General features: G+C 46.9%; 1 protein-coding gene across 3 annotated transcripts in view; it reads right to left on the bottom strand.

The window, feature by feature from the left end:
• Positions 1-16982, bottom strand: part of PRR5L (proline rich 5 like) — a 46400-nt gene extending 29418 nt beyond the window's left edge. Inside the window, exon 1 of one of the 3 annotated variants that reach the window (XM_077287035.1) lies at positions 16759-16982. The gene's annotated coding sequence lies outside the window, so the exon portion shown is untranslated. The remainder of the gene's footprint in view (positions 1-16758) is intronic. The other 2 variants (XM_077287037.1, XM_077287036.1) reach the window with 2 other exon arrangements.

Below are 16982 nucleotides of genomic sequence, written 5' to 3'. Positions count from 1 at the left end.
GCATTTTTTTCAGCTTTGTTTGTAGTAAACTCTTAATTTTTTTATGCATTTTGTGGGTGCGGATTACATCTGTGCATGTTTAATAGGGTTAATTTTATTAATCAAAAATATTTATTTTTTTGCTCATTCTCATTGCTTTCTATGGGTGAAAAAATGCTGCAAAAACGCAAAAAGAATTGACATGCTGCAGTTAAAACAAAAAAAAAAAAGCAGCGGTTTTCCAAATTTAGTTAGGAAAAAAAAAGCAAGCGTGTGCATGAGATTCTTGAGATCTCGGAGATTTTTCTGGTACTGACAGCTTTTAATATGAATAATATTAATAAAAAAAACGCTGCACGTGAACACAGCCTAACAGTGTATGATAACGCAGCAGCTAAGGAGTGAGCCAGGATCTTATGCAGCAGCTGAGGTGTGTGCGTTCAGATGTTCTGCAGCAGCTGAGTCGCTGAGTCTCGTGTTATGATGTTCTGCAGCAGCTGTTTTTAGGGTATAGGATGTGAAAAACACGCAAAAACTAATGCTTGGACGAAAAATTAAAAATAATGGATTTTGATGGAAAATATAATATAATATAATATAATATAATATAATATAATATATATATATATTTTTTTTTTACAGAGCCACATCCACAGAGGCTGCATTGAGTCCCTGTAGCAGAGCATTGCAGAGCTGCGGAGACTGCATGTGGCGCCATATGTTGCATCTGTATGGAACATGTCCCAATGCCAATTACACTTTCAGGAAAAAAATAAAAATAAAATGTTGTATTCCCAAGAGGAGGTTTATTAAAGCTGTAATTTGCTCTTTAGCCTGAAGCCTAAAAGCCAGATGAAGGTCCAAGCATCCTTGTGACCGGCCCCAATAAAATAAAAAATAAAATAAACAGCACAAAGACAGAATTATTTAAAGGGCAATTTAATGTATTGCTCCAGTACACAAAGAATACAAAAAAAATTAACATTGTTTTGTATCTGCATGTTCTATGCAGACCTGTTTCCATGGATACAGTCTACAAAACAAACCCTGTGTAGTCAGAGTCGGCAGTTCTATAAAAAAAAAAAAAAAATACCGTAAATGTAAAGAAAAATGGATGATCACTTTGTTTATGGTCAGACTAAGTTCTTCAGCGTACAGGCTAATAGAAGGGGGTCTCGAATACAGGGCTAATCCTCTCTGGTGCCCGTACACTATATAGAAAGAGGTTGTCCTGCGGAAAAAAAAATAAAAATAACAATGGCTGTAATCTGATTAGTTGCAACAGAGTGCCCCTTCTTTATCTCAGGACTCATTGGTCGATTCTTTTTTGGCAATACATCTTAAAAAAATAAAAATAAAATAAAAACACAATACTTACCGCTGAGTTCTTCCTCTTTTTTTTATATGAGACGGTTTTGACCTTTGCAGAACATATTGGAGGCTGATGAAGTAATCTTCAGTATTACACACAAACATGATCCATCCAGAATGGAGGTTTTCTAATAACCGCCTCCACTTCCCGAGTGATCGCTTTCGCGCGGTCTGCGCATTTCCAAGGGCGGCTGATTCGGGTATGTGGCATCTGATGGGTTTTTTTTTTTATTTTGCAGAACTTTAAAATGTCACTTCAGTCTTTGTTCATTACTTCCCTTAGTCACAGGTCGACTACATTTAACCCCTTAGTGAGATGTTTGTTTCTCAAAAAAACACATTGCAATTCTGTAAACGGCCCACGCATGAGTCATTTTAAGAAAAAAAAAAAGCGAAGCTACACAAGGAACAAGTCAAAAAATGTCTGCCCCTCTGTCGTGTAAAACTCCACTTTCTGCACTTATATGTTCAGTTTGTCTCATTCCGAATAGAAAAAAAATATGTATAAGGAAACCATCAGCAATCTGCTGTTGACTGATCTTAAAATGTTGTGTCTCTGTACTGCTATGGAAGAGCAATAGTTTCTTAATGTGAACGGGGCTGTAGATGTCATTGGTATATTAAAGAACTTTTTGGGATAAACAAAGCTGATCACACAACTGATAATTAGGATAAAGAACGGAGTGTGTGTGTATATACAGGTCCTTCTCAAAAAATTAGCATATAGTGTTAAATTTCATTATTTTCCATAATGTAATGATTACAATTAAACTTTCATATATTATAGATTCATTATCCACCAACTGAAATTTGTCAGGTCTTTTATTGTTTTAATACTGATGATTTTGGCATACAACTCCTGATAACCCAAAAAACCTGTCTCAATAAATTAGCATATCAAGAAAAGGTTCTCTAAACGACCTATTACCCTAATCTTCTGAATCAACTAATTAACTCTAAACACATGCAAAAGATACCCGAGGCTTTTAAAAACTCCCTGCCTGGTTCATTACTCAAAACCCCCATCATGGGTAAGACTAGCGACCTGACAGATGTCAAGAAGGCCATCATTGACACCCTCAAGCAAGAGGGTAAGACCCAGAAAGAAATTTCTCAACAAATAGGCTGTTCCCAGAGTGCTGTATCAAGGCACCTCAATGGTAAGTCTGTTGGAAGGAAACAATGTGGCAGAAAACGCTGTACAACGAGAAGAGGTGACCGGACCCTGAGGAAGATTGTGGAGAAGGACCGATTCCAGACCTTGGGGAACCTGAGGAAGCAGTGGACTGAGTCTGGTGTGGAAACATCCAGAGCCACCGTGCACAGGCGTGTGCAGGAAATGGGCTACAGGTGCCGCATTCCCCAGGTAAAGCCACTTTTGAACCATAAACAGCGGCAGAAGCGCCTGACCTGGGCTACAGAGAAGCAGCACTGGACTGTTGCTAAGTGGTCCCAAGTACTTTTTTCTGATGAAAGCAAATTTTGCATGTCATTCGGAAATCAAGGTGCCAGAGTCTGGAGGAAGACTGGGGATAAAGAAATGCCAAAATGCCTGAAGTCCAGTGTCAAGTACCCACAGTCAGTGATGGTGTGGGGTGCCATGTCAGCTGCTGGTGTTGGTCCACTGTGTTTCATCAAGGGCAGGGTCAATGCAGCTAGCTATCAGGAGATTTTGGAGCACTTCATGCTTCCATCGGCTGAAATGCTTTATGGAGATGAAGATTTCATTTTTCAGCACGACCTGGCACCTGCTCACAGTGCCAAAACCACTGGTAAATGGTTTACTGACCATGGTATTACTGTGCTCAATTGGCCTGCCAACTCTCCTGACCTGAACCCCATAGAGAATCTGTGGGATATTGTGAAGAGAAAGTTGAGAGACGCAAGACCCAACACTCTGGATGAGCTTAAGGCCGCTATTGAAGCATCCTGGGCCTCCATAACATCTCAGCAGTGTCACAGGCTGATTGCCTCCATGCCACGCCGCATTGAAGCAGTCATTTCTGCCAAAGGATTCCCGACCAAGTATTGAGTGCATAACTGAACATTATTATTTGATGGTTTTTTTGTTTGGTATTAAAAAACACTTTTATTTGATTGGTCGGGTGAAATATGCTAATTTATTAAGACAGGTTTTTTGGGTTATCAGGAGTTGTATGCCAAAATCATCAGTATTAAAACAATAAAAGACCTGACAAATTTCAGTTGGTGGATAATGAATCTATAATATATGAAAGTTTAATTGTAATCATTACATTATGGTAAATAATGAAATTTAACACTATATGCTAATTTTTTGAGAAGGACCTGTATATATAAAATATATATATATATATATATATATATATTTTTATATTTTTTTTTCCCGATGTTGTAGAGTAAGGCTTCTTTCACACTAGCGTCGGGCCCGGCCTGTCGCAGTGCGTCGGGCCGAGGTTACCGACGCTAGCGTTCTCTGCGCCGCACAACGGGGGCAGCGGATGCATTTTTCCAGCGCATCCGCTGCCCCATTGTGAGGTGTGGGGAAGTGCGGGGAGGTGGGGGCGGAGGAAAAAGCGGACCGTCGGCAGCAAAAAACGTTACATGTAGCCGACGGTCCGCCACAACACGGCGCAACCGTCGCACGACGGTTGCGACGTGTCAATGCGTCGCAAATGCGTCGCTAATGTTAGTCAATGGGAAAAAAACGCATCCTGCAAGCACTTTTGCAGGATGCGTTTTTTTGCCAAAACGACGCATTGCGACGTATTGAAAAAAATGCTAGTGTGAAAGTAGCCTAAGTGAAGACAATAGAGTTCCCACAGGTTGTCTCGTTATGACAGACGCTTGCAGCTCTGGCTTCAGAAAATCTCACATAAATTGGATAAATAGGTTTTTTTGTTGTTACTTTTTTGTTTGTTTTAATAAAAAGTGGGAAATTGACTTCGTTAAAAGAGAAGAATTATTCATAGAGATGATGATGATTTTTTTATGTCAAAGTACAAAGAAGCTCTGTCATTATAAAGTATTATTATACTACTCATATAATACCAAAAAAACATGATATTGGAGGTGCGGTAAAAGGTTATAACACCATGTTTACGAAAATTTAGTTTTTCTATATTTTGCCAGTTATCTGCAAATTATGCTGTTTTGGGCGCCAGAGTCATGATGGTGATCCGTACAGCATAAAACACTGCAACTGTAGCCTGCCCGGTGGCTCAGGGGTCAGCGCCGTACCCCGGCTCACGGGGGTCAGCGCCGTACCCCGGCTCACGGGGGTCAGCGCCGTACCCCGGCTCACGGGGGTCAGCGCCGTACCCCGGCTCACGGGGGTCAGCGCCGTACCCTGGCTCACAGGGTTTGCACCGCAACACTGCTGACCTGGGTTCAAATCCCACCAACAACAATATCTACAATGAGTTTGTATCTTCTTCCCGTGTTTGCACAAGTTTCCTCCGGTCTCCTTCCATACTCCAAAAACATGATGATAGGGAATATAGATTGTGAGCCCCGATGGGGACAGTGATGATAATGTCTGTAAAGCGCTGTGGAATTAATGGTGATATATAACAAATGAAATAGATAAACTGTGACCCATTACACAACCCCAAACTAAAAATGTGTGGCCCTTTCAACAGCAGTTACAAAATGTCCCAGAACACCAAAGCCGTATGGAAGAATAAATTGATCAGAAATGTCAGCTGTGAAGTTTCTAAAATGCTTATCAAGCCGACAAGAATGCCGGGTCCCCCCCACTCCCTCTCTCCAACCGGCACGAGCACGAAGCGACATAACAAAGTCACAAGAACACATAAACGCTGGTTGATTGCCATCATTGTGCATTTATGAAGAATTTGGAGTTATTGATTAGCTTTTACACCGGTTAATGATTAACGGCGAGGACGAGCTGCAATCCATAAAGCGGCCGCTGGGTTATGATGACAATTGAATATGGATTTTTGTAAGGTCGGGGGTTAGGAATAAAGCACAGCGGCAATGAGGGCATGAGGCTGAATACATCACATATTATGGCTGTGTGTACCCGCTGCTCTATGGCTCAGGAACTCACTAGATTAGACCAGACACTTGGAAACATGGGCTCGAAGTGGGTACGGTTTCACCTTGTAGAGAGTGATATGCCAGTATGAGGAGACATAGAAGCCATGCATGCTCCTCTGGGAAATTTAATATGCAAATTGTCTCTTCAGAGAGGAAGAGGACTAAAACTCTAGTGCCACCTATTAGAAGGAGCAATTCTAAAAGTCATTATCGACCTTTTAAAGAGCCTTGCAGTCAGGGGCAAATAGAAATAATGGGGCCCAATAGCAGAAGTTCTAATTGCCCGCCTCCAAAAAATATTAAATATTTGTTGGGTTCACAGAAGAGCATATCTCACAATTTTGGAGCCTTTATAAATTAATTTTACTTCTGCTTAAGTCCTAGATTCCTCTTTCATTGCCCCCATAAAGTATGATGCCAACAAAAGTGCCCCCCAAATAGAGTACGATACCCCCCATGGCGAATTCCTCCACATGCACAGTATAATGACCCTACTGTACCCAACCTCAACTCCCAAGACAAAGTATGGTGACCCCAACACAGTATGTTCCCCAACTGTGCCTACATACAGTATAATGGCTACATACCTCTCCACACTGTATAACGCCCCGCATTATAGACCTCCACACAGTATGATGAACCCCACAAAAACCTTCACACTATAAAATTGCTTGCATACAGTACAATGGCCCCCACATAGCCCTCCAACTATTATAATGGCCCCACATATTATTCCATATAGTATAATGCTCCCCCCAATCCTCCATATAGTATAATGCACTCCCCATAGTCTTCCATATAGTATAATGTACTCCAAATAGTCCTCCATATAGTATAATGTACTCCCCATGGTCCTCCATAGAATATAATGCACTCCCCATGGTCCTCCATACTCTATTATGGCCATCAGTCACTGATTTTTAATTTTTTTTTTAAATTCAATACTCACCTCTTCTCGTTCCACCTGATGCTCCGGTCTGCTGAGCGTGTGGTGTGAAGCGCCGCATAACGGACGCGCTGTAATGACACCATCACGCCCTTCGCACTGAGATGTCAGACACCGAGGAAGAATGATGGGGGAGGAAGCGTCAGCAGATACTCCCTCCTCTATCATGATTGCTTGCTATGATGATGACTGGCGGCCCGATGCTGGCGCCAGGCGCCCCCCGGCTCACGGACCCCATAGCAGTCGCGTGGCCTGCTGCCATTGGCAGTACGCTATTGCTTGCAATATGAATGAGGATAAAAGCCAAATCAGAATGTATTTGCAGACACAGTGTTTCGGGGTATTGCCCCTAGTCAGTTCAAAGTATGAGATCTGCTGTGGCTAGGTGAGAGGCTAAGACTGGGATCTAAAGGTTAAGGTTTCTCCTTGTGGAGAGTGACAAGCCAGGTCTGGCAAGCCTGTATGAGGAGACTTAAAGGCCTTGAACTTACCTCTTAGATCCCAGTCTTAGCCTCTCACCTAGTCACAGCAGATCTCATACTTTGCACTGACGAGGGGCAATATCGCTGAAACAGATGAACCAACAGAACTCGGCACAACACAAGTCTATGAATCTTAAATGCCACAAAAAAAGTGAAGCAAGGAGGAGGTGAGCTAAGACATCACCTATTGTGAATGTTGGATCCTGTGTTAGCTACTGTATATAGAGGTGTTATCAGTCATTGTACAGGAGGAGGAGGTGAGCTATGACATCACCTATTGTGTATGGTGGATCCTGTGTTATCTACTGTATATAGAGATGTTATCAGTCATTGTACAGGAGGAGGTGAGCTGTGACATCACCTATTGTGAATGATGGATCCTGTGTTATCAGCTGTGTATAGAGGTGTTATCAGTCACTGTACAGGAGGAGGAGGTGTGCTGTGACATCACCTATTGTGAATGATGGATCCTGTGTTATCAGCTGTGTATAGAGGTGTTGCGGCTTGATACTATGAAGATAACAGCGGAAAAGACCCTGGTGGACCTATCTAGACTACACATGATCAATCTTCCTATAGATCGTTAACCCATCAAGTCGCTATGGCTCAAGATGGAGTCGAAGGCCGCTAAATAATAATATTATTATTATTATTATTATTATTATTAATTGTAGAGGTGTTACCAGTCATTGTAATCCTGCCTTTGATGTTAGGAACCTGCTGAAAAACTCTTCCTGAAAGGAAATAGGAGTTTAAAATAGCCACAGTGTCCTCTGTGATAATTGAAAGATTTCTACATGTTTGTTTTTTAGTAAAGATTGGGATATGGAATAAAAGTAAACATTTTTTGTGAAAATCCCTGCAACACAAAAACATGATTTAAACAATAGGTCATTTTCTGATGAGACATTCCCTTTAAAAAAATTTAAGAGACAACCTCAGCTCTGCTCATATGACCATTATATTCTGATAAGACTTTTGTGTGGTCGCCCAGGGGAGATTCCTTGGCTCTTTCCTCCTCTTACCACATACAATATAGTGTCCAGAGACAATGGGGGGTCATAGTCCGACTCAATACACAGTTCCGACCGTATTCGAGAGCTTTTCTAGATTTGCAAAGTGATCATAGGGGTTATTCGGATTCCTGGACCCAAGATGATACAAGAATCCACAAGAAACATGGCAGGTGACCCCCAAATCTTCTACAGGTCCTGGGCCCTGCTTTCCCAAGATGGCTGGGGGGGGGGGGGGGGAGCAAATGGGGCACCTTTTATTATAATAAAATCATCCTATTCCAAGCTCTCCCCAAACTTTGTCCGTTGTCCCTCTGTTATTCTTCCTGGAAATGGAAATTGACAACCTCTATAGGAGATTATCATCAGTGATGCTGCTAACGACAATTTGGGGTCGCGGACGGTCACACCCTCATTAAGTGAATTTCTCTTCTTTCTATGAAGCTTGTGTTCTCTGATCTCATGGTCGATCTCATGTGGTCGCATGCATGCGATTACTGCTCGTCTCAGCACTGCAGACAGCTGATGTTATCGGATAAGTGCCCCCCAGATCAAGAAGAAGAGGGCTGGACACAGCATTTGGGGATCCCCAAGATTCCCTCCCATTATTGCCACCAGTGCAACCTTAATAACACTGACTTATGTGTTAGTGAGAAATGCACTGGGGGTCAGCACCGTGCCAACTGTTACAGGACCGGCCCCGCCAACGTGGACTCGTCTGCCGGGCCGTTTGCCAACATTTACAACTTAGAATTCCCCTTCACATGCATACGACTGCCATTACAGCTCTCGATATGACTATCACCAAGCTTTCCTGCAATCCTGAAAGGCTACATTTTTCCCATTTAGGCAGTAACACATCCGCAGCTTCCATATTACATCCCACATATAGGATAGGGGATAACTTACGGATCACTGGGTGTGCGACCACTGTTCCAGAAAATAGAGCGGGAACACATGCTCAGCCTCAGCTCCATTCATTGTACATGGGACTGACGAATACAGTGCTCCGCTATTTCCAACAGCCCCATTGACCATGAATGGAGTGGCGATCCAACATAGACCCGTATATGAGGGTATACAATTATTATGCAGATGGGCACAGATGTGTGGCATGCCCGCCACCGAGTATACACAAGCCAGCCCGCCACCGAGCATACACGAGCCAGCCCGCCACCGAGCATACACGAGCCAGCCCGCCACCGAGCATACACGAGCCAGCCCGCCACCGAGCATACACGAGCCAGCCCGCCACCGAGCATACACGAGCCAGCCCGCCACCGAGCATACACGAGCCAGCCCGCCACCGAGCATACACGAGCCAGCCCGCCACCGAGCATACACGAGCCAGCCCGCCACCGAGCATACACAAGCCAGCCCGCCACCGAGTATACACAAGCCAGCCCGCCACCGAGTATACACAAGCCAGCCCGCCACCGAGTATACACAAGCCAGCACGCCACCGAGTATACACAAGCCAGCCCGCCTCCGAGCATACACAAGCCAGCCCGCCACCGAGCATACACAAGCCAGCCCGCCCGCCACCGAGCATACACAACCCAGCCCGCCACCGAACATACACAACCCAGCCTGCCACCGAGCATACACAAGCCAGCCCGCCACCGAGCATACACAAGCCAGCCTGCCACCGAGCATACACAAGCCAGCCCGCCACCGAGCATACACAAGCCAGCCCGCCACCGAGCATACATAAGCCAGCCTGCCACCGAGCATACACAAGCCAGCCCGCCACCAAGCATAACGGTATCAGGACAGGAGTCTGGGTCACCAGAACAATCCAGCTGGTTTACTAGATTAATAGGGTTAGTATGTGGTGCGTCCCTTTCTCTTTCCCAGACATGGCGCCGTGTCCTGCGCTCCATTATCGGCTATATTGACTCTGGCATTGGTAGCTCTCATTATGACATGTTTTATAGTCCCGTGCTTCCTCTTTTTTGAAGTTCCCTGTGAAATTACTCATCCATAAAATCCTTTTTCAGACAGTAAACACCAATAATACACATACCGAAGTCTGTGACATGTGATCGGGCGAGCAGCGGACATGATGGGGCGCACCGATTACAAGACACTGCTTTTACACCCATTTTGGGCCAATAAAACATGTCACGATAGATACCGTAGAAATCTCTCCCATAATGTCCTGGAAACTCCCTCAGCAAAAGGGTAAACTTCCCTGACAACGAAAAGTTGTTCTACAGGATTACCGGAGACCCCATTGCTGGCTTTACACAACCAACGATCCACAGCGCCGATGCAAGAGGTCACTTATATGGGCCCTACAAATGTGGTTCTTGTGGTGGCACCGTTACTGGCACATTGTGACTGACACTATGGTTGGTACGGTTATGTGGATACTGTAGTTCCTCTGTTATGTGGGTGCTGTGACTGGACCGTTTTGGGTGCAACATGGTTGACACTGATAAAGGGGTTGTCTACTACTTTGCTATTAATGACCTATGCTTAGGACGGGTCATCAATATCCGATCAGTGGAGGTCCGACACCCGGGACCCCCACCCATCTCCTGTTACCAGCTCCAACATTCACATGTAAACAGTGTATGAAGCGGAACTGCTTCATACACTGTTTAGTGTCCAATATCAAAGTAGTGGTCGACCCCTTGGTGGGGCAGTGTGGTGGGCACTGCGGACAACACTATAATGGGGAATTGTGACTGGCACTGCTAGGGGAGCACCGTGCATTACACTTATGGGGTATTGTGGCTGGCACTGTTATGGGAGCACCATATACGACACTTATGGGGTATTGTGGCTGGCACTGTTAGGGGAGCACCATGCATGACACTTATGGGGTATTGTGACTGGCACTGTTATGGGAGCATCATATACGACACTTATGGGGTATTGTGACTGGCGTAGTTATGGGAGTACCATGTCCGAGACTTCTGGGGTATTGTGACTGGCACTGTTATGGGAGCACCATATATGATACTTATGGGGTACTGTGACTGGCACTGTTATGGGAGCACCATACATGAAACTTATGGGGTATTGTGACTGGCACTGTTAATGGATGCTCATCAGGCAATTTTGGAATGGGGGTCACTTTACCTGGTCTTGTTGAATGACACTGACCGATTCATGGTCTATGAGACTGATGGAGATAGCCAAACGCGGTACTGGACTACATGTCAGTCCCATAGACCATGAATGGAGCATTAGTGCGCAGGCGTGACCATCGCTCTGTGCAGACTGGGATAACGAGACCCCCAAAATAATAATAAAAAAAACAAAAAACGTAGTGACTTGCGCCATTATACTTTACAAATGTTCTCATGGTGTAAAAAATTAATATCTCAGGTGTCTGGGACCCAGAACCAGTGGTCAATGCTCTGTGATCAGAGGAGGGTGGACATCCGCCATGCTTTATTGTCAGAATTTCAAAATCAAGGAAGCGGGAGATATGAGGAGCTGTTTGTAGAGTTCCCCGGGTCTCAAATTCCTGGACCTCTGCCAGTGGCCAGTGTGACACCAGTGGAAGAACCAAACTGGGATCAACCACAACCAGAACCTGAATGGTCAGATGTCGATGTGGAAGTTGTTCTGACAGAGCCGGTTCAGGGTTGGGGGGTTCCTGTTGAAAATTTTACCTCAAATGAGGATATCTGGTGATTGCACAGACAGCATTCAGGCATTCTGCTGACCACTATGGAGGAATTGTTTTATTTTAGTCAGCTGCTCCTGAGAAACTATTGTTTCACATAAATGTCCCGCGCCATAAAATGACGTATTACAAAGCCAAAAATTCTACAAGGAAACGCTAAATAAACCTGCAAGACTCTGACAGCTTTAGGGCTTGTGCACACGCTGCGGATTCCATTGCGGAATTTTCCGCAGCGGAATTGATAAATCCACAGTGCAAAACCGCTGCGGTTTTTATTGTGGATTTATCGCGGTTTCTAGTGCGGTTTCAGCTGCGGCGTTAACACCTGCAGTTTTCTATTGGAGCAGGTGTAAACCCGCAGCGGAATCCGCACAAAAAATTGACATGCTGCGGAATATAAACCGCTGCGTTTCCACACGTTTTTTTCCGCAGCATGTGCACTGCGGATTTAGTTTCCCATAGGTTTACATTGTACTGTAAACTCATGGGAAACCGCTGCGGACCCCTTTCTCAATTACTATTTTCCGCCATGAAAAAAAAAAAAAAAAAGCTGGTACTCTTCCGATGCCATTTCAGCGATGCCGGCGCCAGGGCTCCCGTGACATTGTTATGTCATGGGAGCCCTGCAGCCAATCAGCGGCCATTACTGGGCTGCTTCACTCTCACTTCCATCGGACGAAACCAACATCTGAAAGAAATGAGAGGAAGTCTGTATTCTGAAAATGGCGACAGCGTCCTGACTGCCACAACTTCCACAATACAGGTGACCATAAGCAGCAGAGGAATGAGGCGGCCAGCGCGTGTAGGTTTGTTGGCTTATCTGAATCGGTGGATAGAACTATACAGGGGCTCGAGGGATAGCACTGGACGGGGGGACTCGGCGGATAGCACTGGACGGGGGGACTCGGCGGATAGCACTGGACGGGGGGACTCGGCGGATAGCACTGGACAGGGGGACTCGGCGGATAGCACTGGACGGGGGGACTCGGCGGATAGCACTGGACGGGGGGACTCGGCGGATAGCACTGGACGGGGGGACTCGGCGGATAGCACTGGACGGGGGCTCGGTGGTTAACACTGCACGGTGGCTAACACTGCACGGTGGCTAACACTGCACGGTGGCTCAGTGGTTAACACTGCACGGTGGCTCAGTGGTTAACACTGCACGGTGGCTCAGTGGTTAACACTGCACGGTGGCTCAGTGGTTAACACTGCACGGTGGCTCAGTGGTTAACACTGCACGGTGGCTCAGTGGTTAACACTTGATTTGCAGCGCTGGGGTCCTGGGTTCAAATCTCACCAGGGACAACATCTGCAAGGAGTTTGTATGTTCTCTCCCCGTGTTTGCGTGGGTTTCCTCCAGTTTCTCCTAAAGACATACTAAGGCCGGTTTCATATGTCAGTGGCTCCGGTATGTGTGGTGACAGTTTCCTCACGTACCGGAGACACTGACACACGTAGAAACATTAAAATTAATGTGTCTCTGCAGATGTCAGCGAGTTTTCACAGACCGTGTGTCTGTGTGCAAACCACGGAGACATGTCAGTGTTTGTGGGAGCGCACGGATCACATGAACCCATTAAAGTCAATGGGTGCGTGTAAACACGTACCGCAAACGGATGCTGTCCGTGTGTTTTTTTTAAGTCATAGGGTTAAAATTGAAAAAAAATTGTTTCAATACACGGATGAGAAACACTGACAGCACACGGATGGCCTACGTGCACACACAGACATGGATAGGTCCGGGACCGTTTCTTCCGGTACCGGAAATATCTGGACACAGGGGCGTAACTACCGCGGTCGCAGCGGTCGCCATTGCGACCGGGCCCCGCAGGTCAGGGGCCCCGGGCCGGCAGGTCTGAGCAGGGCCAGGCTGGCCATCGGGCACTTCTGGCAAATGCCAGAAGAGCCGATGCCAGTAGTGGGCCGCTGCACTGTTCCTCCCCCGGAACCCCCCCCAGTGCCGCCGCCGCCGCCGCATTTAACTATACCGGCGTCTATGACACCGGTATAGTTCAATGCAATGATGGGAGGAGAGAGCGTCACCTGACGCTTCCTCTCCCATCATTCCCCGCTCTGCCTCTGACAGTACACTGCGGGTGCGCGATGACGTCATATCATCGCGCACCTGCAGTGTCCTGGGCAGACTTCAGCCGCCAGGAGCAGCGCGGGCAAAAGGAAAGGTGAGGAGAGTTTTTTTTTTTTTTTTCTTTTTAACCGGACTGTGGGGCCATTATCGGGGGGGGGGATGAGATGAGATGTGGGCTGTGCTCTATATATCCCTGTGCGGGCTCTGCTGTATATACCCCTGTGGGGACTCTGCTGTATATATCCCTGTGCGGGCTCTGCTGTATATATCCCTGTGCGGGCTCTGCTGTATATACCACTGTGCGGGCTCTGCTGTATATACCACTGTGCGGGCTCTGCTGTATATACCACTGTGCGGGCTCTGCTGTATATAACACTGTGCGGGCTGTGCTCTATATACCACTGTGCGGGCTCTGCTGTATATAACACTGTGCGGGCTGTGCTGTATATACCACTGTGCGGGCTCTGCTGTATATAACACTGTGCGGGCTGTGCTGTATATACCACTGTGCGGGCTCTGCTGTATATAACACTGTGCGGGCTGTGCTCTATATACCACTGTGCAGGCTCTGCTGTATATACCACTGTGCGGGCTGTGCTCTATATATCCCTGTGCGGGCTGTGCTGTATATACCACTGTGCGGGCTGTGCTGTATATACCACTGTGCGGGCTCTGCTGTATATACCACTGTGCGGGCTGTGCTCTATATACCACTGTGCGGGCTCTGCTGTATATAACACTGTGCGGGCTGTGCTGTATATACCACTGTGCGGGCTCTGCTGTATATAACACTGTGCGGGCTGTGCTGTATATACCACTGTGCGGGCTCTGCTGTATATAACACTGTGCGGGCTGTGCTCTATATACCACTGTGCGGGCTCTGCTGTATATAACACTGTGCGGGCTGTGCTGTATATACCACTGTGCGGGCTGTGCTCTATATACCACTGTGCAGGCTCTGCTGTATATAACACTGTGCGGGCTGTGCTGTATATACCACTGTGCGGGCTGTGCTCTATATACCACTGTGCGGGCTGTGCTCTATATACCACTGTGCGGGCTGTGCTCTATATACCACTGTGCGGGCTGTGCTCTATATACCACTGCGGGCTGTGCTCTATATACCACTGTGCGGGCTCTGCTGTATATACCACTGTGCGGGCTGTGCTCTATATACCACTGTGCAGGCTCTGCTGTATATAACACTGTGCGGGCTGTGCTCTATATACCACTGTGCGGGCTGTGCTCTATATACCACTGTGCGGGCTGTGCTCTATATACCACTGTGCGGGCTGTGCTCTATATACCACTGCGGGCTGTGCTCTATATACCACTGCGGGCTGTGCTCTATATACCACTGTGCGGTCTGTGCTGTATATACCACTGTGCGGGCTGTGCTGTATATACCACTGTGCGGGCTGTGCTGTATATACCACTGTGCGGGCTGTGCTGTATATACCACTGTGCGGGCTGTGCTGTATATACCACTGTGCGGGCTCTGCTGGATATACCACTGTGCGGGCTGTGCTCTATATATCCCTGTGCGGGCTCTGCTGTATATACCACTGTGCGGGCTGTGCTCTATATACCACTGTGCAGGCTCTGCTGTATATATCCCTGTGCGGGCTCTGCTGTATATACCACTGTGCGGGCTGTGCTCTATATACCACTGTGCGGGCTGTGCTCTATATACCACTGTGCGGGCTGTGCTCTATATACCACTGCGGGCTGTGCTCTATATACCACTGTGCGGGCTGTGCTGTATATACCACTGTGCGGGCTGTGCTGTATATACCACTGTGCGGGCTGTGCTGGATATACCACTGTGCGGTCTGTGCTGGATATACCACTGTGAGGGCTGTGCTGGATATACCACTGTGAGGGCTGTGCTGGATATACCACTGTGCGGTCTGTGCTGGATATACCACTGTGCGGTCTGTGCTGGATATACCACTGTGCGGTCTGTGCTGGATATACCACTGTGCGGTCTGTGCTGGATATACCACTGTGAGGGCTGTGCTCTATATACCCCCTGTGCTGGCTGTGCTGTATATACCCCTGTGCGGGCTGTGCTGTATATACCCCTGTGCGGGCTGTGCTGTATATACCCCTGTGCGGGCTGTGCTGGATATACCACTGTGAGGGCTGTGCTGGATATACCACTGTGCGGTCTGTGCTGGATATACCACTGTGCGGTCTGTGCTGGATATACCACTGTGCGGTCTGTGCTGGATATACCACTGTGCGGGCTGTGCTGGATATACCACTGTGCGGGCTGTGCTGGATATACCACTGTGCGGGCTGTGCTGGATATACCACTGTGTGGGCTGTGCTGGCACCCAACACCATGTTGCAGTGCAGGAGATTCCTGCAACAGTCCGAGGCGTATCTAGGGGAAGCGGGGCGGGGGAAGGTGGGGGGGTTGTGGGGGCGGGGGAAGGTGGGGGGGGGTAGGGGGGGGCCCCATTTGGAAGTTCGCACCGGGGCCCATAACTTTGTAGTTACGCCACTGTCTGGACATGTGAGACTGGCCTAATAGGGAGTTTAGATTGTGAGCCCCAATGGTGACAGCGATGATGAATATGATGGTGATATATAAGCAGGTAAAATAAATAAAAAGCATGAATAAGATAATAGAAAGTTGCTTATAGTACAATTACCTAAAACAACCAACAGCTTCATTTTACAATACATGGCAGAACAGGAGATCAGACACCAGGTTCTGACATAGTTCAATACAGGCTTTCCAAAATATAGAAATGATTGCACCGGTGTAGCAGAGCCGGATTTGCATTTCCTCCGCATTGGAATGACACATGTAGGTTGTCAACCTAAAGTCTTGGCTGCATTAACATACTGTAACTGTTCAAGAATTGCAGCAAAATAATAATAAATAAAAAACCTGCAACATGTAAAACTACAGGAAGCATGAAATGACAATGAGTTGTAAAAATGACAACTTTCTCTCTGCTACATCTGCTGGTCTCTACTGTACTAGTGGCACAGGTCCACTACCTCTGACAACCTCAGCACAACTATACAAAAACCAGGCTTCACTGCATGTGACAAACACAGCTCTGCTGCACTAGGATACATCACTGACATCATTGTTTTGCAAAAGGACTAACATGTATGAAAACCCTGCATTATTTAGGAAGCAGGGCTGGCTGTTCCCTTGATACCTCAGTACTCACCCCGAGCTGCTGCCTGCTGTCCACACCCTGAGCAGATGCTCATGAAGACCCCTGACTCTGCACAGCCAGGGGGTCTGCACTTCTCCTCAGCCTCCCTGCAGGAATGTCACACTTTAGTGAATCCCCAGCTCTCAGCCTGTGTGATCTGCTCCTCTCCACCCATTGCTCACATCTCTCCACCCCTCTGTCTGTGGCCATTAACCCTCTCTCATCTGCTCCTTCTC

The sequence above is a fragment of the Ranitomeya variabilis genome, chromosome 2 (assembly GCF_051348905.1).
Source record: "Ranitomeya variabilis isolate aRanVar5 chromosome 2, aRanVar5.hap1, whole genome shotgun sequence".
NCBI lineage: Eukaryota > Metazoa > Chordata > Amphibia > Anura > Dendrobatidae > Ranitomeya > Ranitomeya variabilis.
The sequence above is the reverse complement of the archived record's forward strand: the minus strand, read 5'-3'. Positions and strand labels throughout refer to the sequence as shown.